At 37.8% G+C, this 23,312-nt stretch overlaps 1 protein-coding gene across 12 annotated transcripts in view; it reads left to right on the forward strand.

Annotated features, from left to right (window-relative positions):
* Positions 1 to 23,312, forward strand: part of DAB1 (DAB adaptor protein 1) — a 471,933-nt gene that overhangs the window by 307,772 nt on the left and 140,849 nt on the right. For 8 of the 12 annotated variants that reach the window (XM_069788615.1, XM_069788614.1, XM_069788628.1 and 5 more), the window contains one exon: positions 19,706 to 19,818. The exons of the other annotated variants lie outside the window; for them this stretch is intronic. The gene's annotated coding sequence lies outside the window, so the exon portion shown is untranslated. The remainder of the gene's footprint in view (positions 1 to 19,705; positions 19,819 to 23,312) is intronic. 12 annotated transcript variants of the gene reach the window in all.

The raw sequence follows: 23,312 nt of genomic DNA on the forward strand, positions 1-23,312 counted from the left end.
TGATGGAGGACACCATCATGTTTTCTTGTAGGATTACCTTCGGGACTTTAGTGACTGCACACATCAGTGGTTTCATCTTAGGAGGATTGAAATTGATTTTCTTCTTTTTCTTTTTTTTTAGCTCAGCTAGTGAAAGACCCTGTGTATGTCCTTTGACCTGTGGCCTCACATGATGAAGTGACACCAGTAGTGGAGGATGTAGACTTGAAGTAGCTGCTACTAGGGCTTCAAAAGTAGAGGTACCAGAATGAACACATGGTCCTGGTGGTCAGCCTGCTTGGTTCTTTGGGCAAGGCACAGGTTTTTTTAAATATACATTGGAAGACCCCTGCATATATGTATCAAAATAATTTTAAACCATAAACCTTGTGATTCTTTTTTGATACTTTTGAGAGGTACTTGCTTGAGCAAAACACAGGAAGACTGACCTTTCCCTCTCATCCGTAACAGACCCATTTTCTTTTAAATATTTTGGATTTCAAATTTTGCAAAATAGTTGTGTTGAATTTAGGAACAGTTAAGCTACTCAGATATTGGTTAGGTGGGAGAATCTCTATTTTTACAATTGTGTTTACATTTTAAAGTGATAGCAAATACTAGTAAAGAGGACCAAGATTTTCTAGACTTTATAGATCAAATTAACTTTCCCAGTCAATATTTGGTCAAGGTCTTGATGGTTAAAGTTAACTGTCCAAGTCAATGTTTAGTCAAGGTAATGACTTGATTTTTGTAAACACTACCCAAGCATTCTTGCAAAATTAATCAGAGTTGCTGGATCACAATGCGTTTGCTCAGCCAATTACTTAGGAATAAAAGTATGTTATTACATGGTCTCTCATATGTCCTATACTATTAGGTGTTATTTCAGCGGTGCTTGCCTTCAGCTCTTCTGTGGCTTCATTCTTGCAGTACTAGTTCTACCTTTAAAGCAGTTATCTGCACGATGGATTTGTGAGATGAAGTCAGTCATGTACTGTCCTGTTTTTATAGGTAGGAAGATGAGGCGCAGAGATGCCAGGTGCTGGCTCCCAAAAGGAAGCGTAAAGCCTTGCAACGTGTAGTGCAGCAGCAGCAATGTTTATGTATGTAGTTCCAGGAGAGTGTTTCAGGAGCCTGTGCTGGGCACCCAGCTCCTTGTACAGTGTGCAGGAAGAGGTGGCCACTTCTGATAAAGCAGTCATTGGATAAAATATGAAAGCAGTTGTGGTGTCTGGGACAAAAACGATGAAATTGAGTATTTGGTACATCGGTACTTGCAGCACTAGATTGAAGCATATTGTGGTGTGGGAAAGAATTGGAAATCTTTATTACAGTTCTTCCTTTCTTTGGTTGAACAGGGATCTTCATTCTTCCAGAACTTAAGTCTCTTAAACTGACACTAAAATCACAGTCTGGACTTCAATTGTGCCAATGTTTTGGGTTTTTTTTTCTTTCTTTCTTTCTTTCTTTTTTTTTTTTTTTTAAATTGTACTACTTGCAAATGCATTCCATGCAATTACATGGGTATTAGAGTAGATACTCATTAGGATTTTACTAATCTGAACCTCAAGTGCTGTTCTGCAAATTTGCCAGCCTTTGTAAGGGAGTGCTTGACTTCATCAGCTGCACTGTTTTATTATGAGTATTTTGATACAGCAGAATGAAAAGCATATATTCTAAACCAAGTAATTAATCAGATTTAAACATTTTCATGCTTTGACTTGTCGCATAGAGAATCTGCAGCTACGTATTTTGCCCTTAACGCTAGTTTTTGCCCAGTGTAGCTACAGCAAAACTACATTTCATGGTGGCGGTTTAAGAATTTCATCCATGAATCAATCTTCCGTTTCTGTTTAAAGGCAGCAGAATTGTCACAACTTAGAAAAAGTGAGTAAACCCAATATTGTAAGTTACAGAAAAGCTAACCATGTTTACTGTGTGCAACCTCATCTTACACAGCCATCAAACACATTTTCAAGTGTTACAGGTATAAGAAGTGTTCATTGGTTTTAACTGTTCAGTATGAAACTTCCCATTCTTCTGTTTGCAAAGAGCTTTCAATTGTTTAAGCAACAAACATTGTAAGAATTTGTGTGAAAATGGTTGTAGTGAAATGTCCCTAACTGTCTGTCTTTTCAGTGGTTCAGTCATACACACAAATCGTGTCAGAATCTGCTAGCATGAGCCTTGCTGGTTACGGTGGGGTCTGTGCAACCGGTTTTCAGTGGTGGATCTTTTTCAAGATGTGTGCCATTTTGAAGAACCAGATCGGAGAGAGACCTGTCAGCTTTGTCTCTTAATCAGTAAATTGCTTTTTGAGGAGTTAGAGTGAAGCTCATGCCCTGGGATGACCAGTTGTGTGTCTGTGCAGGTGCAGAGGCTGTAGGCTGTCATGTCCCTAGCTGTGGGGGAAGCAGCTATCCAGGAGTAGCTCTTTAGACTCAGCTGCATGTCCTAACCAGATCTGTCCACAGTGGAGCAACAGGACTGCTGAAGGGCTACTTGTCACATCTTGTGCTGACTCAGTCCTCTTCTTAGATATGTGAAGTAGTTGGCGTGGTCTTACGGCCCTTGGAGGCGTGAAGATTTACTTCAGTTGCTTATAGAATCAGAAAGGATGATAACTGTGGGTAAGCTTTTAAAAATGCAGTGTTCCTGAGCAGGAGAAGCCTGCTGGGGACCAGGCTCAGAGCAGAGTTGTCAGCCTGTAATCCTTTGCACTTTCTACAGATAGTGCTTCTCCTGTCATTCAATTACTGTTGGTTTAATGAGGATGCATAAATTGTTACTTTCCTTAAGGATATATTCAATGCAAAAAAATAGGGCAGTGTAATGCCTAAGTACACAAAAGCACTTGCTTTTTTTTTCTGCGTTGAATTTTCTGTATTAGTGTCTGTGGATACATGTATGTATGTGTTATATATAGGCAAAGACTTATTAGCTGCTCTTTTTATTACATAAAGATTTCTCAGGTCTTCAGATATTGTCAAGTGGTTACACTGAGAGGTTTCCAACACCCCCCCCCCCCCCAAATAGTGATTACTCTTGTGGGTAGAAGAATATCAGTTTCTTGAGAGTCTTTGCAATTCCCCAAGCCTGAAGGCAAATGAATAGAAATTTAGTGGACCACCTAGTTCTTGACACAGAATCCTCCAAAGAGGAGTCTGACCTAATTTACATTGTATTGAATCAAATAATCCTATCATGCATGTGTGCTTGCCGTTTTGTTTTCTTGTAGCAGGCATATTGCTGTCTTGCAAAACTTCAGATTTAGATGTTAGGCAATGTCCCTGTGGTTTTAGTAGGTGCTTTTTCTGTGAGTAGTTACCGGAAAATTACATTTAGAGGACATTTGTGAAGAGGCAGACAATCAAGACGTAATACTAAGGCTGGTAGAATTATTCATACCTGAATGTGAGTATATCATTGTTTAGTACTGAGGGTAATCAGGAGTCCTCTAATACAAAGTCCTCCCAGTAGTACTAAAGATGGTGCTGGAATCTCCCCAGAATGCTCTTTGTAGCAAAAAGCAGTATAAATATCTTTGTCATCAGCGTGATAGGGATACTGGTAGGTGTGCTTTGCTGTGGGTGACTGCTGCACTTCATCTTTGCAGGGTTGCTGATGATAAGTGGTACTGAATGTATTTGTTGGGGCCAGCATGCTTTGAAGCTAATTGGGAGCTGATTAGCATCCAGGCACTGCAGTTGTGGCCTCTTGAAGCAATTCCTGGTGTGCAAATCCCTTTTCTGGTGTTATTCTCTAGGTAGTAGGACCCATCAGTCTATCTGTGTAAGGTCCAAAGATACACTCTGAAGCTTATCAATCTGCCTACGTATGTTTATGTTGTGGAAAATAACTTTTTAAACCTGCACAGTTTTATTCTTGGAAAGCTTAGGAAAGCTGTGGGTCTGCAGAAATTCAAGATCATAGCAACAGTTACCTGAAAACAGTTCTTTGCTCTTAGAGTAGGTATCCCAGCTGCAGGTCTTTTAGGCTTACTCAGTGTCATTCAGGGAGGTTTTGCTTAAACCTCTTTTGAAAGCAGTTGCTTTTTTGCTTAAAAGTGTATCTCTTCCCTTTTAAAATGTAGTATTCAAAGCCTTTTGGCTTTCCAGCTAGGGATGTGTCTTCCCCTCCACTTTCATTTTAGGCCAGCTGAACATAAAGACACCTTTAGAATGGGTGAGTGATTAGTGAGTTAGTAGGTTAGACAGTCACTGAGTGACTCTTCTTGTTTTAGGTCTCTGCAAAATAAGAAAGGTCTTCTTTTCCAGCTGTGGAACAAATTGTATGAAGCTGCACTTTTCTTGGACTGTGTGTGGTCAACATGAGAGAGAGAACAGAATAATGTGCTGTATAGTGTTCTTAGCCCATGTTAATGATACTTGAAACCAAAAGAGTTTTTATCTTCTGGCTGTCTTTAAGATTCTGAACATACTTAACTAGGAAGAAAATCCACAGTCTGAAGGTGATCGGTTACAAAACCTTAAAATAATTTTTTTTAAATGGAAAAAAATTGCATACTGAACAATAATGGGTATTAAGAATGTCAGTTGATAGAACTTTTAAATAGTACTATATGATTTGAAATGGATGCTTTCCAATAAGCGCAAGAAGTTTCAAAGTTGCAGCGGATTTTGCAGTGTTACTATATTCAAGTCATGGGAAAATTTCTTTTTCATTGTATCTGGTCATCTGATTTCATACCTGCACTCATAATAACTGCTTTTGGTTAAAAGTTGACATACTAATGCACAGCATAAAGTAGCTTCTTAAACATATGGTGGTCTTAGTTGTACCTACCAAAATTAATTTTATCAATCAATTGAAATGTTTAAATGAGATTATTGACATTTGTAGCTTCACATTTAGAATTTGGAAAAGCAAAGGCTTTAAATATGCCCATTTGAAAATGAAGAACTTGAATTACTGGGAATCCTATTGATGTAATGCACATTTCTTATTTTTCTTTTACATAACTGTCTTCTAACCTGTTGAAAGATTGGTTACTTAAAGAACAGCAGGCATCATATTGGTTATTTCTCAACCTAAATAATTATAAATTTTTTTCAGTACTTAAAGTAACTGAGGGGGAAAACTGTAAGAGATGTCTGTACATCATAAAAAAAAAAAAGTTTCATTTCTGTTCCTAGATACTTGAGATGCAGCTCTTAATAAAGTATGCTAAAATGGCAAAGAAAAAGAACAATTCAACTTGCTTCACCTTCATTGGATTTATTCACGTGCCTCAGGTGGTTCCTGAGATGAAGCCAGAATGAAGAGATCCAAGCCGGCAGGATTCAGTGCTCATGCAGAAGCAGACAGTGTGTTAGTAATTTGACAGCATTTCCAAGACCTGTCAGTCTCTGCCTGGAGACTGGCCGTAACAGTTCAATTGGCATGTGCTTTTTGCCAGATTAACATGTAGTAGGTCACTTGAATTCTCCCCTTACTGAGTTCATACCTTTCCTTTAATTCTCTCACAGTAATCTGTCAGTATTGATGGGAGGAAAGAAAAACTTACTCTGTATTTAGGATGGTGGGTATTTTTAACAGGTAGTTAGCGTGAAGAATTTCAGTTTTATCTTCTTTTTGATTTCTTTTTGTAACCTTTACCAACCAAATAATTTTTAACATATCATATTTTGCTTGTGGCTGCGGTGGTGTAGGAGACTCTGGTTCCTTGAACTTTGCTAGCTCTTGAAGTTAATGGTGATGGGCTGCTAGCACACTGATAGCATGGACTTCAGTGCATTGCTGCAAATAGAGGATTCTGGGCTGGAATTTCCAACTAGCTACTTATTTAAGCCAAGCATAAAGGTAATTAGGAAAAAAACAAAGTACTTTTAAACTTTAATGCAGTCCAGCTGATATTCACGAAACTGTACTGCTATTTAGTTCATCAACAGTCAATGCAGTGAATTTTATTAATATTTAATTTATAAATATTTCAATTTTCCCTTTCATTCCTTTATGTAACAAAATAGTTAAGTTAGTTTTATTTTTACTGACTTTTATGTCAGTTTTCTTCAAACTCTGAGGTATATTAGCAAATTCAAACCTTTTAATGGCAAGATTAGATGACCCATTAGGTGTTCATGTCTTATCTGTAGCAGCTGTACCACTAATACCAAGGGTTGTCCCAGTAGCTGGGGGTTTTTTTCTTTCTTTTTTTAATATAATTAAGGTTTTCCCATGCTAGGATTTTCTTCCCTAAATGTGCATGCAGTTTAAAATCTGGTCAGTGTGCCACAGTAACACTGGCGGTATCATCTGGAAATGTTAATGCCCCTGTTTATTGTTTCAAAACACCTGGTAGTTGATTGCCGTAAAGACTCCCCCTTTTAATTATGCTATAATTAATACAAAACAAATCAACAGGAAGTGCTACTTCACACAGCATGTTGGCAGTTTGCTCAAGTCTAAAAACAGTAAAAAAAAAAAAAAGTCAGTGAGTTTAAAAAAGATTATTTTATGAATGTTTTTTTGTGGCTGCTGAAGTAATCAAATCTCAGATTGTGGCTTCAGGACAGTTTTCCACACACCATCCCTGTGTGATAGTTTTTATATATTCAGACCCATTTTTCTTCCTTCTGAAAACAAGAGAAATAAAATGTTTGAGAAGTCCTAAAGAGGATAACAAATTGAATTGACCACTTACTGTTCCTGGCACTCAAATTTTATGATCCTTAACTCCCTAGTGATAGAGTGAGCTATTCAAAAGCACTGTGTGAGAATTACAGCTGATGAAATTTGGTAAAGTTCTTTAAAATCAGAACTATACTGGTTTACATCAAATGAGGGCTTGTCTGCTGTTGCTATGTTACGTTTGTAGCAAATGCTAATTGATTTTGGTGCATACAGATCCTCAGAGAAAAGTGAGAATTATTATTGAGTGAATCCCACTGTGCCAGGCTTCAGTTTCTGGATTTCAGTGCAGGATGATCCTGGAGAGGACATGAAATCCTCTTTATGCTGTGAAACAACACTAGAAAAATAACTCTGCCACAGCTGCAAAGCAGGTCTGAGACTTCAGCACTCCCGATTTTGGGCTTGACAAAGAACAGAAATTGATTTTCATGAAGGAGCTCTCTGTTTGCAGCTTCGTTTTTTGTGGCAGGACTGTTGATTCAACAAGCTACTTACATGTGGTTGTCCCTTTTGAATTCTTGCATAATTTGTTCTGTTGGGCTCTTGGATAAGGTGAAGAGATGGCAGAGAGAAGACTCTCCATAGGTTGATTCTGTCAGTTACCGTTCTTTGTAGAAGAAGCCTAGTTCATTAGCTTATACAAGATGGCCAGTCCTGACAGCTAAAATTTAGTTGAGAAGAATTCTATTCTCAGTCACTGAACTCTAGCTGCCTTGCTTTTTCCAGACAGCAGAAATCCAGAGGAGCAGATCATGTGCATCAAACTTCAAAATATTGCTCAAGCCTATGTAGAGAACTAACTGTTCTTTATGGCAAAGATCATCTTTAGTTCAAAGAACAGATTGCAGATGACCCGTAAACATTGTGGGTGGCTGATTCTGCTAATCAGTATTTTTAGATGGAACTTTTTGGTGGAGATGGGAAGAAGTACAGTACAGAGAAGGAAAATAGTACAGGTAGATGTCATTTGTTTTGTGGGTCCAATAACACAGGAATACATTTCTTGATGAATACAGTGTTGATTTTCTTCTTTGTGGCTGGAAGTATGTACATAATTTGCACGTGGACAATGAGTAATGCAGCTATAATATCAATTTTAATGTCTGTAATGGTCTACGTCTGAGGGTTTTTTCCCTCATTTTGGTGGACTATGCTGTATTATCTTTAACTGCTTCACAGTGATTTATTTATTTATTTATTAAAGAGAAGTACTTTTATGTTCAATGCTGGTGAATGTATTTCGTTTTCATATGTGGACATATATTTTCATGAGAGAGACTAACATAGGATTTTTCCAAGACTGTCTAGGGTTTGATTTGTTAGGAGAAACAGGCATCAAGAAACCACCAGGAATTGTGCTGGTTTCTAAGAAATTAGAGTATGTATGGTTTCTTCTCCAAAAAACATTCTGGAGGTCAGTGTAGGGTTACTGTTGTGTATTCAAACAATACTGGTGTCGTGGTTTAACCCCAGCCAGCAACTAAGCACCACGCAGCTGCTTACTCACTCCCCCCCATCCAGTGGGATGGGGGAGAGAATCAGGAAAAGAAGTAAAACTTGTGGGTTGAGATAAGAACGGTTTAATAGAACAGAAAAGAAGAAACTAATAATGATAATGATAACACTAATAAAATGACAACAGTAGTAATAAAAGGATTGAAATGTACAAATGATGCACAGGGCAATTGCTCACCACGCACCGACACCCAGCCAGTCCCCGAGCAGCGAATCCCTGCCCCCCCCACTTCCCAGTTCCTAAACTAGATGGGACGTCACATGGTATGGAATACACTGTTGGCCAGTTTGGGTCAGGTGCCCTGGCTGTGTCCTGTGACAACTTCTTGAGCCCCTCCAGCCTTCTCGCTGGCTGGGCTTGAGAAGCTGAAAAATCCTTGACTTTAGTCTAAACACTACTGAGCAACAACTGCAAACATCAGTGTATTAACATTCTTTGCATATTGAACTCAAAACATAGCACTGTACCAGCTACTAGGAAGACAGTTAACTCTATCCCAGCTGAAACTAGGACAACTGGAAAAAACAAACAGACTGGAACCAGGATCTCTGAGGATTGCTTCCCACTTCAGACATGAATGTTGCAGGTGTTAAGATTATGTTGCTCTTTTTACCTAAGTTATAATCAACAAGAATAGAAGTAGTTCATAACAGCTCTCTAGTTTTCACATTAATAAAATGTGAAAAAATTCAGCCTAGAGTTACAGAAGATTGTTATACAGGTTTTGGTTACTGCTGACGTACTTCTGTTGGACTGCATCTTAACGTTTTAGTATCACTGCATGAGATGAGATGCAGACATGACAACATAGTGTATATTAATCTTAAGTCCTTATGAGAGTCCTAATTGTTCCAGCAATTGCTTCCTGTAAGAAGTTGGCTACAGTGGATGCATTAGGGAGAGTGCAGTGCTAAATAGAATGAATTGTGTATTCAGAAGTACTTTAGCCTGTACTTCAGTTGCAAAAAGTGGAGAAAATCTTGTCCGCCTGTCTTGAAAGTATGGGGGATGATGTCTGGAGGAACAGTTCAAATGCTTGACAATTAATAATAGTACTTTCAAGAGAAGCTTTTAGCAGAAGACAAGCACATAGGTTACAGGGCAGTACAGAGAATAATGTATTTTTTTTGTGCTGGTTCTAATATGTTGAGATCAAATAACTAATTAATAGGAGAACAATTTATAAGGATGATGCAAGTAGAAGAGTAAAGTTCTAAATATTAATCTACTGCATATATTCTTCATCGTTGTAATAAAAGCTTGAGAAGGAGACATGGGAGATGGAAATGCCTTGCAACTTGTAGTAGTGCTTTTTTAACATAACTTTTCTTTAAATGAAAAATGCTAGTGTAGTTTTTTGGTGAGATGCTAGTAATAACTTGTGATGATTCTTAATGCACCTCCATGCAGTGACGTGAGAGTGAAACTTCTTAATCATGGTGCGGCAGCTCAGTATGTCTGCAGTGCTCTGAAAAGAGCTTGGAGCTAGAGGACTTACGGTCACTTGTTCTGAGGAGCAAATACTGTGTAAATGACTACTACAGCTGGGAGAAGATCTAACTTACCTGTGGAGTATTGAACTAGGCACAGGAGAACTGAATGCTTGTGAGCGTAGGAGTCTGGTTATGGTATTCATGTTTTGCATGAATGAATCAAGGATGTTTGTTCTCTCCACTTCTTTAAAGATTGTTTTAAAGCTTATGAAAAAGATATTAATATATATTGTATGTGTAATATATGTATTATATAAGACACATAAAACCTTTTCTATAAAAGTAGGAATCACTAATGGGGTCTGTCTTACAGTTTTGTAACAATATACCACACTTGGGAATGAGAAACTCTTTGAGTTTTGGCATGCAGAGAACAGTCTTATTGACCCTCACACCTCCAATCTCACATGCTACCATTTTACATTTTTATCTCACATGTTACCTTTTTGAAGTTAAAGAAGCCTATTACATTTGTTGTTGCAGCCTTAGAGGCTATGCTACAGTGTACCCTATATTATTTCAAAAATACAGCATGAAAAACAGATTAGGAAAGAGTCACAGTACAGAAAAGAAACAGTTGCTGTTATAGGTATAATGTGTTACTACCCAGGGCCTCCCTTTCTCTTCACTGAATAATTCTACATTTAACTAGTAACTTATGAAACAGTGTAATGGTCTGTTAATAAACTGGTCAAAGGTGTTATCTGCTGGCCTAATTCTCCCTATCAAGAGCATGTGTATGTGCAGATGAATATATTATGTATCCTTTTTTGAACAGCCCATTTGTTTTGTAGTACAAAGGCTTACATATTTCTAAGCATTCAAAAACCTGACATAATTCTGAATCCCCTCCTGTGATAATTCTGATTGATCACTGATGCTTTTAAGACACTAATACAAGCTGTAGAAGAATTCTTAGCATATGACAGAACTGTATCTTGCTTATTTTGAAGAAGTGGAGTTCACGTATGTTCACAAAGATTTGTAAAACAGTTCCTTGTAAATCTTTGCAACGACTGTAAGTCAGACAATGCATTGTAATGGAGACTTCAGCCTTCTTCATATTTTGTGAAAGCTTTTCCATGCATTTCTTCCTTTTGTTTTGCTCTTGCATGATTTTCTGGCACATGCTGATGTTTGAAAAATTGTTGTCACATTCCAGTACACAGGTTTAGGTAGAAAACAGCTTTTCTGATGTTAACTAATGTTAGCAGTTAACTTTTGTGGTGTTAGTCAGAGATGTTCTTTCTGCCATTAGGTAATTTTCATGTATTATTGTTGTTGATTCAGTTGTCTGTAGGAATGTGTTGTGCTTAACATAAAAAATGTTACTTGCCCTTGGGTTTATGCTGTGGTAAAACAGACGTTCTCATGCTCTCCTTTAATGCTTTATGCCGTTGTGTAGCTGTAAATCTTAGAGACAGGATTCGGTACCCTGGGGATTCAGTTTTTCCTTGTACCCAAGCGAGCAGTAAAAAAGCTTTTGCTCTGCATAGAAACCTGTAGGCCTGCAAGCTCCGCATTTGCTTCTAACTTCAATGCTTTCATATATATTGGATGTAGGTAGAAAATGTAACACTACTTTCTGAAATGGCCATCATAGCTTTCTAATTAGACATTTGGATTTTTTTTTTCTCTTGTGACAGAGTTTAAATGTTATGTATTAGCAATAATGCTTAAATTGATGAAGTGTAAAACTGGTGAAATGGGTTACAGGGAAAGGAAGTGAAAATATTACGAACCATATGCCCTAATTTATGTCTTCTTAGAGAATTTGTCTAATGAAATAAAGTATTTGAAATAATCTGTCTTACAATGTTCAATGAGAGGTACAGCAGTAATGGTAGAATGATCTTACTTCTAACATAGTAAATAAAATAGAACTCCTATTTTGTTTTGGGGAGGAAGAGTAACATCAAATCCCATTGTGTTGAGATCCATGTGCATTGTCAAGAACAAATTTTTTTGTCCTTCCTATGGACGGGCTTACACCATTGGGTTTAATTGAATAGCTGTGACAGCAGTTTCTGCTGTGTTCTTTGTGACCCTTAATAGAGAGACAAATGAGATGCATGTTCTTCACATTCTTAATCCCGGTTTCCTGGGTACCATGAGTTAGGTCTCCTTTCCTTCTGGCTCCTTATCTGGATGTAGCACCTCTCTTACAGATGACTGTCTCCATCCACTCTAATCCTACTCCTTCCCTGAAGCCATTTGTGCCTTTTGACTCCCAGACTAACTCTCCCAAGTCCTCCATCGTTAAACAGCAGTAACAAGTTCTTCTTTTCCCGTTCTTGTGATACAAGATTTCATGTCAAAAGTCTATTCCTCTTTTCTCTAGTCTGATTTTTGTACCTTCTGCATTCAAACTCAGCAGCTTGCTGGGTGCCTTAACAGAAAGACAAACCTCTCACTGTTGGTTCCAGTGTTTTGTGTCATTACAGTTCAGAGCAGTAATTATAGGGATAGCCCATTTTGTGGTACAATGTTTATAGGAATGTACATGCACATTTTACTTCCTTCTGGAGGATGCAGGAGGGGTGACAGTGTAGACAGACTGTAGTACAAAGGAGGAGTCACTGGACAAGTGTAAAGTCTGTCATTTTATAATTCGGGTAGTTTTGTGGGTTTTTTTAGGGTTAGCAAGAAAAACAGATCTATGATATGAGGACCAAATCTTACTCCCAGTTTCAAAACCCAGAAAACTTTTCAAATATAAGTTCATAATAATTACTTAACATGGTAAAAACATATTATTTTCATACAGTCTAAATATTGGAAGTGATTCAACTCATTGCTCTTATCTCATGTCCTCAAAATTGCCCCGAAGCAGATACACGTGACATGTAAAATCGTAGCCTGAACAGTTAAAAATCTGGCAAAGTTGCAAGCAATTGGAGGGAGACTCTTACAGTGGGAAGTGCCAGGCAACCTTAATCATAGGTGGTGCTTCCTGCCCTAGCTTTGAGTAGAGGAAATTTAAATAGGTAACTTATTTAAAGGGAATTATTTAGCAATATTACTGTTCGTAGCAGCATCATAAATAAATTGCTCAAACTTCTCAGTGAAATATCTGACCTTGAGATCAAAGATTTAAGAAGTAATTGGAAGAGCATATTGTATACAGATTGTGTCCTCATTAAAGTACTCTGTGTCTGGTTGTTTCAGTCAGACAACCGTAGGAAAACCTGCCTTCTATCAGCACATGTGACAGTGAATATTTTGAGACCATGTGTTACAGCTGATGACTCCTGTGAGGTAGAGTGCAAAGGTCATTCATACCAAGAGTCCTGTTGACTGGGGAGAGCAGAATTTAAACTATGCTGGTGTTTGGGCCTTGGTGAGAAGAGGATTTGAAATGTGAGGAGCTTGGAAAATGAATCTAGCTTGATGAACTCTTACACTTAGGAAGTGATTAAGAGCTTCTGAAGAAGGAATGCAGTACATGTAGTCACAGCACTTGGGCAGATTCAGATGGCTTGCCGTCTGTATTTGCTTCGCAGTTCTAATGCTACCAAACTACCCCATGGTGATTCAGTTGTGACTTATTAGAGTTTTCATAGCAATTGGTATGTCATTAGCAAGAGTATAGTAAACGTGTCTTCTGCCACGTAATACTGGTATTGACTGTTGACTTCAGTTTTCAGGATCATATAAAAATACCTCCACCTCCATCTTCTGTATTCAGGAAAATCATGGGGTTTTTAATGGCTATATGTGTCTGAAGCATTTTGCTTAGATAGATGAGTTTGGGAGGTGGTGTTGGAATTTAGAGGGAGGAAGATATGTGAATAAAAATAATATTACTCTTCCTCGGCATCACTAGAGAATTCAAGACATGCAAATACTAAGTCAGTGAGTGGAAATGTCATCCATCAAAAACATATGAAATGCAAGGACTATGATAGAAGTGTTGTGCACTTTAAGGTATCTGAGTTACAAAGAAAGCTTGTAGTTCATGGAATTATATCTATGAGTCTTTTAATATACTCAGGTTGTTCTTGATCTCCTACAGAGCATTGCAGAATTTGTTTCCCTGGAGGTGTCTGAAGTAAGGTTAGAAAAATCCTACCTGATCTTTAATAATCCCTCACACGCATGGTAATACTCCAGAATTGTACTATCATTGTATAATTTACACTTAAATCCTTTCACCTGTGTGCTCCCACCCTCAAAAGAGTCCTTTAGTGTTATAGGGAGCCAGTGATTGCATACTCGAAAAACCTTGGCCTTGTTGCCAGTTTAGGCTCACCTGCTTAGACTGATTTATTGTGGTTGTTTTTGTTTTTTTTTTTAAGAGAGTAAGACTGAAAAATACATTTCTCCTGTTATAGTTAATAGATTCAGGAAGTAATTTGCAGATTGGAAAACAATGGTTCTCGTATAATAAAAGCACTGCTTAGGTAATTCATAAGGAAGATAAACTTGTATTGTTAAGCTTGCACATTTTACTCTTATTTGTAGGCCATGTATTGCTCTCCTGTGCTTTCTACCATTAAGCAGTAATGTTATTGCATGAGTAAAAAGCACCGCTACTTTGACTGGCTTACAAAAACACACACAAAATCAAATAATGTATTTTACTTGAATTATGAAAAAGTGTGTTATTTGTTTAACACTCAGTTATTGCTCTCTGCTCCATGTTACAATTTAATCACTGCTCTGCATCTCTTGAGTTCATGCACGCTGGTGTGAGGCAGTGAAGGGACAAAGCAAAATGACTGGCAGTTAAGTGTTTCAATCAGTCAAGATACTGATTTATTTCTTTGAGGAGGAGCATAAAGGAAATGAGAATGGCTGTTTTTTTGTAACTGATGCACTGAATAGTCGTCAGTTAAACTGTAGAGGTCATACATACAAGTTGAAATAGTTCTTGAGAAAGGAAAAAAAACCAAAACCCAACCAAAAACACTAGAGTCTGTTTTGACATCCACACAGTCTTTGTGAAGCTTGTGATGTTCAGCATGTCCTGAAAAGGCAGCACGAAGGACGAGTTTGGAATCCTTTCACTTACAGGGTTTTCATCACAAAAGAAGCTATATGAAGAATAAAATGCAGGGTGTTAGAAATTCTTTGTTGTCTGTCTAGTTAATATATACAGCTGCGAAGTTTTTAACTATATTCAGGATGTTGATACTGCAGAATGTTTAAACTGGAATGCTACTTGGCTAGTGAATCCTATCTCTTTGGAATAGGGCAGGTGGTATGAATATCTGTAAAAATGGATCCTTTTTGGGGTACAAATTATAACTTAACTAGAGCAAAAATAGGAGTAAAAACACTGGAGGAATATTATATCTCTGCTTTAAAATACTCATAGGTATGCCTGAGATAGGAACAGATAGATTAAAGTTTTCATTGCCCGCTTTGATGCAATAGAAATGTAATTTTACATTTCTCTCCCCCTCCAGCTGAACTTTGTCCATTTAGTAACAATTTTTTTTCTTACCTTGAAGTGCTGGTTTTAATCTGGGAAAAAAAAAATCGTTTTTAGATCATCAAAACAATACATACTCTATAGCAAACCTGACAGCATTACATGGTTTTTATAAGATACAGAAAATTCAACCAAAGTTTTTTGCTAATCATGTATCATCACTTTTTTTGCCCAACTCTATATTCCATCTGAACTCATACAGATATAAAATCCAGAGGAAGCAAGCAGATAGTTTTGAATGAAATTAGGTCTATCTAAGACTTTAAACCTCCAGAGCCCACTGAAAATCTGTGCTCAACAATCATTGCTTTTACAGCAAGAAAGATACCTTACCTATCATGAGATTGCTTTAGTGGGGTATTCCCTAGAAAGCCTGCCGTAGCCTAGCCTACATTTCATGTTCTTTTTCTAACCTAAATCCTGAGTTTTTCAAACAGTTTCATAAAATGTATGAACTAAAATTTGATGAAAATGTGGCTACATGCAAAAAAAATATAGAACTAATTTAAGAGAAGCTTTCAGTGCTGACAATAGAGAAACTTTTCACTGTCTCATGGAAAAGCGCATGGCTGAAAGTACGACTACAGAGAGAGGAAAGGTGGCTTGCCTCTTGGTCAGAGGAGAAATTTCCAGGCTTGCTGTTAAGTGCACTCTTGGGGAGTGAAGGTATCTGCAGTATGAAATGATAAAAACAGCTCTTACTACTGCAGTGGCTGGATGGCAAAGGAGAAGCCCCACTTTTTAATGACACTGAGTTCTGGATGTTTTATGCATGTTACACGTGCTGCATCCAGATGACTTGGTATTTCTTTTGATGACACCCGTTAAGACACAGATTTTGCGGGAAACGAGCAAGATATTGTGATAGATGTGATAGATGTATGATTATTGTACTTTTGGAAGATGAAGAAGAGAAAGTGTACTGTGGGCAGGAAACAGAGCTACTTCAGCATTTCTTTTCCCTCCTGTCTTTTTTCTGAGCTAACAGTCCATTCAGTCTGAATACAGATCTATTCTTAATGTGTTGAACCGCATTATTTAGCCCACCACTGCAAGCCAAATTGTTATCCCTGGAGATTAAATTGCTAAATTGATTTAACGGAGCTTTTTTAATCTAGAATTTTGTTTATATCTTCTCTTGGATCTGTCCATTGTAGGTTCTCTGTGTTTATTAGGTATGATTTTGACAAAAAGACACGAATATACACTAATAGCTATTTAGCTAGCTCCTCAATGCCTGGGAGAAAGCTGTCGAGGAGACTCTTGTCTTGTAAGAAGCAGTTAGAACTTGCTATTAAGTCCTGTAGTGCTTGTGTTTGCACCACATCGATCCTTTAGAAGTGAGACACTGAAGAAGCAGGTCTCTATTATGCTCCTTGGCTGTGAGTAATTACTGAGAAATACAGAAAAGAATACCTGAGTGTTTTACTCATAATCTACTTAGTGGCTGCATTCCTTACTTGTGCATGTTTTGAATACCATTTGCTAGAATGACCAGTTGAATACACAACCAACCGCTGGCTAAAAAGATCTGCAGCAGTTAAAAGTACTGTGAGGTGTGCTTGCTGAGAAAGAGATCAAATAGTCCCCTGGAAGACTGTGGATAAGGATTACAGAAAAGAGAGAATTTGCAAGTCTGGAATGTGTTTTTCCTACAGTATCTATTTCCATTTTCTATGAAATGACTTTCAATATTTAGGTTATTTCACATTTTTTCATAATCTCTTGGATGGAGATCAGATGTGAGATTTACAGCCTGAAAACAGGTTGAAATGGTTCTTGATGATGTCTGGAATATTTGCAAGGTTTTAGCAGCTGATATGCTGCAGGTGAGTGCATAATACAAATAATAGCATTTATTATCTATATTGCCATCCCATTCCCCAGAACTGTGCAGGTGGATTGGGGCCCTCCTTCCCTTCGGTTTCCCACAGTGGTGCTAGGCACTGTATAAAACAGACACCTCCCACCCCCCGAATTATGTTTTAGCAATGCTTGATAGTAGAAACAGTAGCACTTTTCTGATGAGGAAATACCGGAATGACGGGACTCTGGTTATCAGCTAGTCTGTGGTGTCACTACTCAGATACCGACATCTTCTATCCCTTTTTTCTCTTTCATTAAATCGCACCATAAAAGATGTATTCAAGGTGAAATTTTAACAACAAAGAATTGGCTTTGGAGAACTGTGTGGCAGTGCTTTAGGAGGGCAGTCTGGAACCTACCCCCCCATGAAGATGCTTGTTTGGCAGGAAAGTGTGGTGATGTAGATAAAGAGGGTCAGAAATGGGATGAGTACAAGTTATTAGTGGTTTAAGAATATTACGTGTGATAAAAATGGTGATCCCGGTATTCATTCTCCTACATCAAGGAGAGACGTGATGAAAGAGGCCACTAAAATGGTTTTTGCTGTAGCTTTTTGGATGGATTATGAATGGAGCAAGACTGAGATTTACAGACAAGAAGCTGTAGTAATTGACTTGTGAGACAACAGCTCACAGACAGGCTGTGTAGCTTTTAAATTAACTTCTGGATCAAGATATTCATAATATTGTACTGAAACTGGTCACTCAGTACTGCCTCTAAAGAGGGAGGGGAAAAAAGTTTTCATAACTACTATAACCTCTTAGCTTTCCTATCTTCTTCAAGCACTGCATTCAGTAGACATTTCCACCTTGAATTTTGCATGATGCCTGATCTGCTGCAGCTGCATGTAAGCTCTGGCTACTAAGCAAATTAATCGACTCACCTGACTTAAGTTAAGACTTACCAGGGGCAATAAGTCTTTCTGTAACAGGTTTTTGTAGGATCAGGCTTCTGTTTGCATGATTTGTTTGTGTATTTCTTAATGGAAAAAGAAAAAGTTCTGTATTACACGTAAAACGTTGAGTATTTAAAGCTTTCTGCTTGCAGTCCTCAGCTAAATGTGAGGACAGATTTGCACCATTAGCAGTATATTGTCTCGAAGCTGAGATTTGCGTTAAGGAAAATATGATTGTGATATAAGGACAAAAGGTGGTCTTGCCCATATTGCCATGTTTGCCCATAATTTATGTATTTCTTTCCTGTTAGTTTCAAAGGATTTCTTTCTAGTCGGGAGTTAAATGGACCCATTCAGTGTTTACATTTATGCAAATGATTGTTGTGTCACTAGGGTTGAAACATTAAAAAAAAAGTGCCAGATATTTTACACGCCTTTGAGTATTAAAGTGATTACAATTACCTACATAAAAGGAGTTGCTTTATTAATTAATTAACTTGGAGAAAAAAGGCTAGTGACCCTCTGAAGGAATATCAATAACTGAAACATTAATTATGCAAATAAGAACTGTCTTTACTGTTCATTATTCATAGTTTAACATGAAAATTGCCTTTTAAAAGAACGCTTCATTCATATATTTCAATAAATGTCTAATCTGCCTGGGCTGTCACTTGAATCTAGATTTTGAGACAAAGACTCTGCAGTGATTGTTGATACAGACAGAACACTTGTTCCCTGTGGCATTTTGTTCAAGTCACCAGTACCCAGTTCCTAATTGCTGGGCTGGTATTTTTTTGAAGACTTGCTTTCTGAGGCGGCAGTCCCCTTTGTGAATAAGTTCTTGCAAAATTTGTGTTCAGAGAGACAGAGTTGCTATATTTCATAGGTGAGGAAGGGGAGGAAAGAAGCAGCAAAATATTTGAAAAGCTTTTGTGACTTTCTCATGGTTTCACAAGGGAGGCTGTAGCAGAGCTACAGAACCAGCCCAGCTCCAAGTCCTGTTTGAGGCTGTTCAGTTGTGGGATTGACTTTTCTTTGGCAAGTCAGTGGAGGTAGTACCAAGGCAAACAAATACTGTAAGGAAAACAAAGTTAGGCTGTGTGTTTGATTACTCTGAACTTACGCACTCAGTCAACTTGGTGGTCCTTTTCACATTTTGAAAATGTGACTAGATGCTGCCTGTCAAGTGCTGCAAGTGATTTCATACAGGTTGTGAGAAGACTTTCCTTGTGAAGAGCTCTGCCTTTTTATTTTCTGAAGTTTCACAGTGTGTTTGCAAATTCTGGTGAAGGATTCCTGGTGGGTTTTATTCCTTTTCATATCCCTAAAGACAACAGTCAAAGGTTGCCAGGACTACTTCTTGCTCGGGTGTCTATAAGTACATCTACAAGAGGAGAGAGAGGAAGAGCTGTGTTTTCTTTTTCATCAGCTGAAAGGCTGTGCTGCAAATAATCTTGTTTCAGTTTTGAGTATGCAGACAAAAAGAAGTAGCTATGCAGTCCCGGAAAATGTTTTACTCTCCTCTCCCAGAAGAGTACCTGGTTGTAAGTGTAAGATGTTAAGATTTCCTTTTTTTTAATGCCCTAGAACTTCCTATGCCAATAGCAGAAAGGGCTGATGAAGAAATATGTCCCCCCCTTTCCTTGTAGCGTGATGAATTGTGGAAGTCCTGATTGAAAATTCTAATCACAGCCTTGCAGTCCTTCAGATCACAACCCTTGACAGTTGATTCACTCCTTTTCATGCCTGCTGCCTCTGACTGCTTCTGGTGCCTCTTATGCATGAGTCTATCATTAGCACACAAAGCATGATGGATTGGTTGGGGTACCTCTATCCTTAGAACCTGGGAAATGCTTCTTTTTCAGAATCAAAGAACCTGTGTGTGACATCGTCATGAATGAGAGAAGAAAGTAATACAGTATTGGATGTGCCTGTTTGCTGCCACTGTGTAGTGAGAAAATGATGCATTATGGGGAATGTAAGTATATGGCCTGTTTGTTTGGGTTTTTTACTCCTTGCTAGTGAACAATGTAGAAAATAATGGATCTTAAACAATGCATAAGCTGCGTCTGGCAAATGCATAGAAGTTGTAATACTTTTTGGAAATCAGAACTGTAAACACTTCCAGAATTATTCTTAAAGATCAGGCTGTTTCTGAAATCTTTTAACTTTCAGTGTGATCTGATGACCAAAATGATTAGGAATAATTGGTTTTGGTACTGACTGTGGACTCGATTCACTTCTGTGGATTCTGTTCTATAGACCCTTTCTACAGGAAACTTTTGCAAATGTTTGCATCTTGCAAATGCTTTTATTCATCTGTGTGACTTGGCATTTAATGTTTCAGTGAACAAGACAGTTAAGTTTTGGCTCCAGTGAAAGATTGATAGGAACAATTTTCAAATGTGGTATCAAAACAAAGTGAAAATATGTCATGTTCAAATACAGAGCTCTGATGCATCATGTGGTCTTGTAATAAATGAAATAGCACTACAAACCTGACAGATTTGCAAGAAAATGTTTTTAAATTTATGATGATTAATTTTCAAGATGAACTGCAATAAAAAAAGTGTTAGTAGATGCTTAAAGAAGGTAAGGGGAAGCAGCTTTCTGAAATGAAAACAAGCAGGTAATGATAAGGCTGCCTTCACTTTTATATCATGCTTTCTAAGATTTGTGCAGTGAGTAAATTGATAATTCTGGCTGCTGCAGCTGGCAGTAACAGCTACTCATGCAAGTGTAACATCTCGTGGAAATTCCACTTCTTGGATTTGTACTGTTGCTTTGTACTGGTTGTCTTGGAAATAGGAGTAACACAAAGCAGAGCTGAAGATTTTCTACCAGGACTGGTGATTCTCTCTGAGCCATCAAAATAAAACAGCACTGAACCTAGTGAGAAAACAGAAGTAGCTGTGTAGTTCCTTGAAAGAAACACAAACTTTTCTTAAACTCAACATGTTCATTCATTTTGAGCATTTGCCACTTGAAGATTGACTTTGTTTTGCATTAGGACAGTTAAATGCAAAGAGTATTGTTTGGTGAGATATTAACTGATTTATTTAAACATTGTTAGGTAGTATTGGGCTAAAAACATGCCTTGATACCATTTATAGTTAGCAGGAAGTCAGCCATACATGCCAAGTGCTTAAGTTTTATTTGTATTGATTTAGATTTATTTCTAACGGTAGGGTTCCTTGCTTCACTTCTTTCCATTTCATTGTGTTTGCACAGATGCCCTTGGCAATCAACAGGTGCAGAATAGCTTTATGCACCCATTAGTACTATGTCGTTTCTGGCAAACATGAGTTAATGGAGTGAATGAAGGAACTATACACTGGGACAGATCCTGGATCTAGTCTAAATTGGCACAGCTCTGCCCCAGCATAGCTGTTTTGAAGTTGTTTGTTCCATGCTGTTACAGATCAAAAACTGCATTAAACTGATGATTTGCATGTTAACTCTTTCTTTGGTAGCATTTCGTTTAACCAACACTTGCTTTTTGAGTTACAAATTGCCAATTGAAGACTGTCTTAAGTAGATATAGGCTTTTTTTTATATATATATATATATATATATATATACACACACACTTATATAGACCATCTAGTCAATATATAAAGTAATATATTGAAGCAGTGACATTATTTTGCTACTTTTTTGAGCATGTGTTTAGCAGTTTTTACCGCTGCAAGGCCTCTTTGCTGTATCTAATGTCTCTCTTGTATTATCAATTCCTGCCAAATGCAAAAAGATAAAATAGTGTCAATCCCTAGCAGTTAGCCTTACTTCTCCTTTACCTCAAGGAACTGTGTTGCTGTGGAAACAGGTATAATTTTGCTCATGTCAGTTTGTCTGCTTTTTTAGTCAAATCTATAAAATGTGCATGTATATGCACTGAACTGATGTTCCAGATGTTTATTTTAAAACTAGTCACTGAAATGCATATTTATGCATCTAAGTACACGAAACTACTACTAGTGGCTCACGCTTTGGTGAGACCTGATTATGCTCAATATTTCTTTATACTGGGTATCTTTTTAACAGCTGAGGCTGCATTTCCATGAGCAGCTCATTGCTGTCGAAAGGGCAAGCCTTACACGTCTCCTACGCATGCCACACTGTTGTTTGTTGGGTCTCTCTTGTTTAGCAGCTGAAAAGACATTTCTGTTAAAAAATATAAAAAACTTTTTGAAAGGGGATGTTAGGAAGGAAATGGGACACATTGTGACTGAAGTGTGAGAAAGGAAGGAATGAGCTTTTATGGTGTGTTTGGACAGAGACCTAGCTTTGTCGTTGTGAGGCCACAAGTGAGCTTTCAAGTTGGACATGGGGAAAAAAAGCTTCAGAAAGGGTATGAGCTGCACTTTTTTCAAAACAGGAGTTCAACAGGAAAAAAATAAATGAGAAGTATCAATGTCACGTTATTTTGAAACAGCCAAAATGCGTTTAAAAGGAGATGTTATGGTTATGATTAGCACTGTGAACTTTTACATGGGAATGTTTTATGTTGGTAAGAAGTTATGTGGGAAACCCAAACAATTGTCTGCCAACAGTTAATTTCAGGCACTCTGAGGACTCAGGGCCTGCAGCATCTTCTCCTATCTTACCTTCCTCATCTTCAGCAGTGCTCCCTCTTCTCTGTTAAAGAAATGCACTTGGTGGTCCTAGAATATTCCCTGGCCCACTTGGGACAGTGGGTGTGTAGCTCAAAGGCAGTTTTTTGTCTAAAGATTATAATTTAAGTTCACTTGATACTTAGTAGAAAAGAAAAATTCTAGAAGCCATTTTGGTTAGAAATAATTTTGAGCTGGGGTTCCTGTCTGAAGATAGATCTGAATGCACTTGTGTTTTTTCTGCAGAGAATGCCTGTCACAAACAGGTCCCATAAAAAAGGTCCCTGCTGGTCCCTATCAGGTCCCTATCTTAGTGGGCACAGAGAAGAGCAAAAAACAACACCCATGTGAAGAGTTGAAGGATCCAAATATAAAATCACTGTAATAAGAAAAAAACCCCACCAAAACAGATGAAACGTATATGCGAGCGTACACTATATTGTGCTTGCTGCCTTTAGTGAGCCTCATAATGGCTTTCAGATGCAAGCAAGTTGCTTTGGTCCTCAGTCCTTAATATCAGGAATCATTTTTATCCACTAAGATCCCCAAAGAATAACCAAGATCGTGCTGAAACTGCATGTGCTTTAGCTCCAACTAATGCCAATATCTGTGCTGGCGGAAAAAAAAGAAAAAAATCTTTCATTGCAGATGCTTGCAGCTGTTTTATCAGTAACCATAGAAGGGGAATGCCTGTGTTTTGTGCTGGTCTAGAGTGCATGTTGCTTTTCAGATGGAATCAGTATTTTTAAGGGGAGTATCTTTCATCAGCACATAGATATTTTCATGTGTTCAGTAGAGATCAGCATTAATTAGTTTTTCAGAATTAAAATACATGTGGATTTCCATAAGTTGAAATGTA

The sequence above is a fragment of the Haliaeetus albicilla genome, chromosome 8 (assembly GCF_947461875.1).
Source record: "Haliaeetus albicilla chromosome 8, bHalAlb1.1, whole genome shotgun sequence".
Classification (NCBI taxonomy): Eukaryota; Metazoa; Chordata; class Aves; order Accipitriformes; family Accipitridae; genus Haliaeetus; species Haliaeetus albicilla.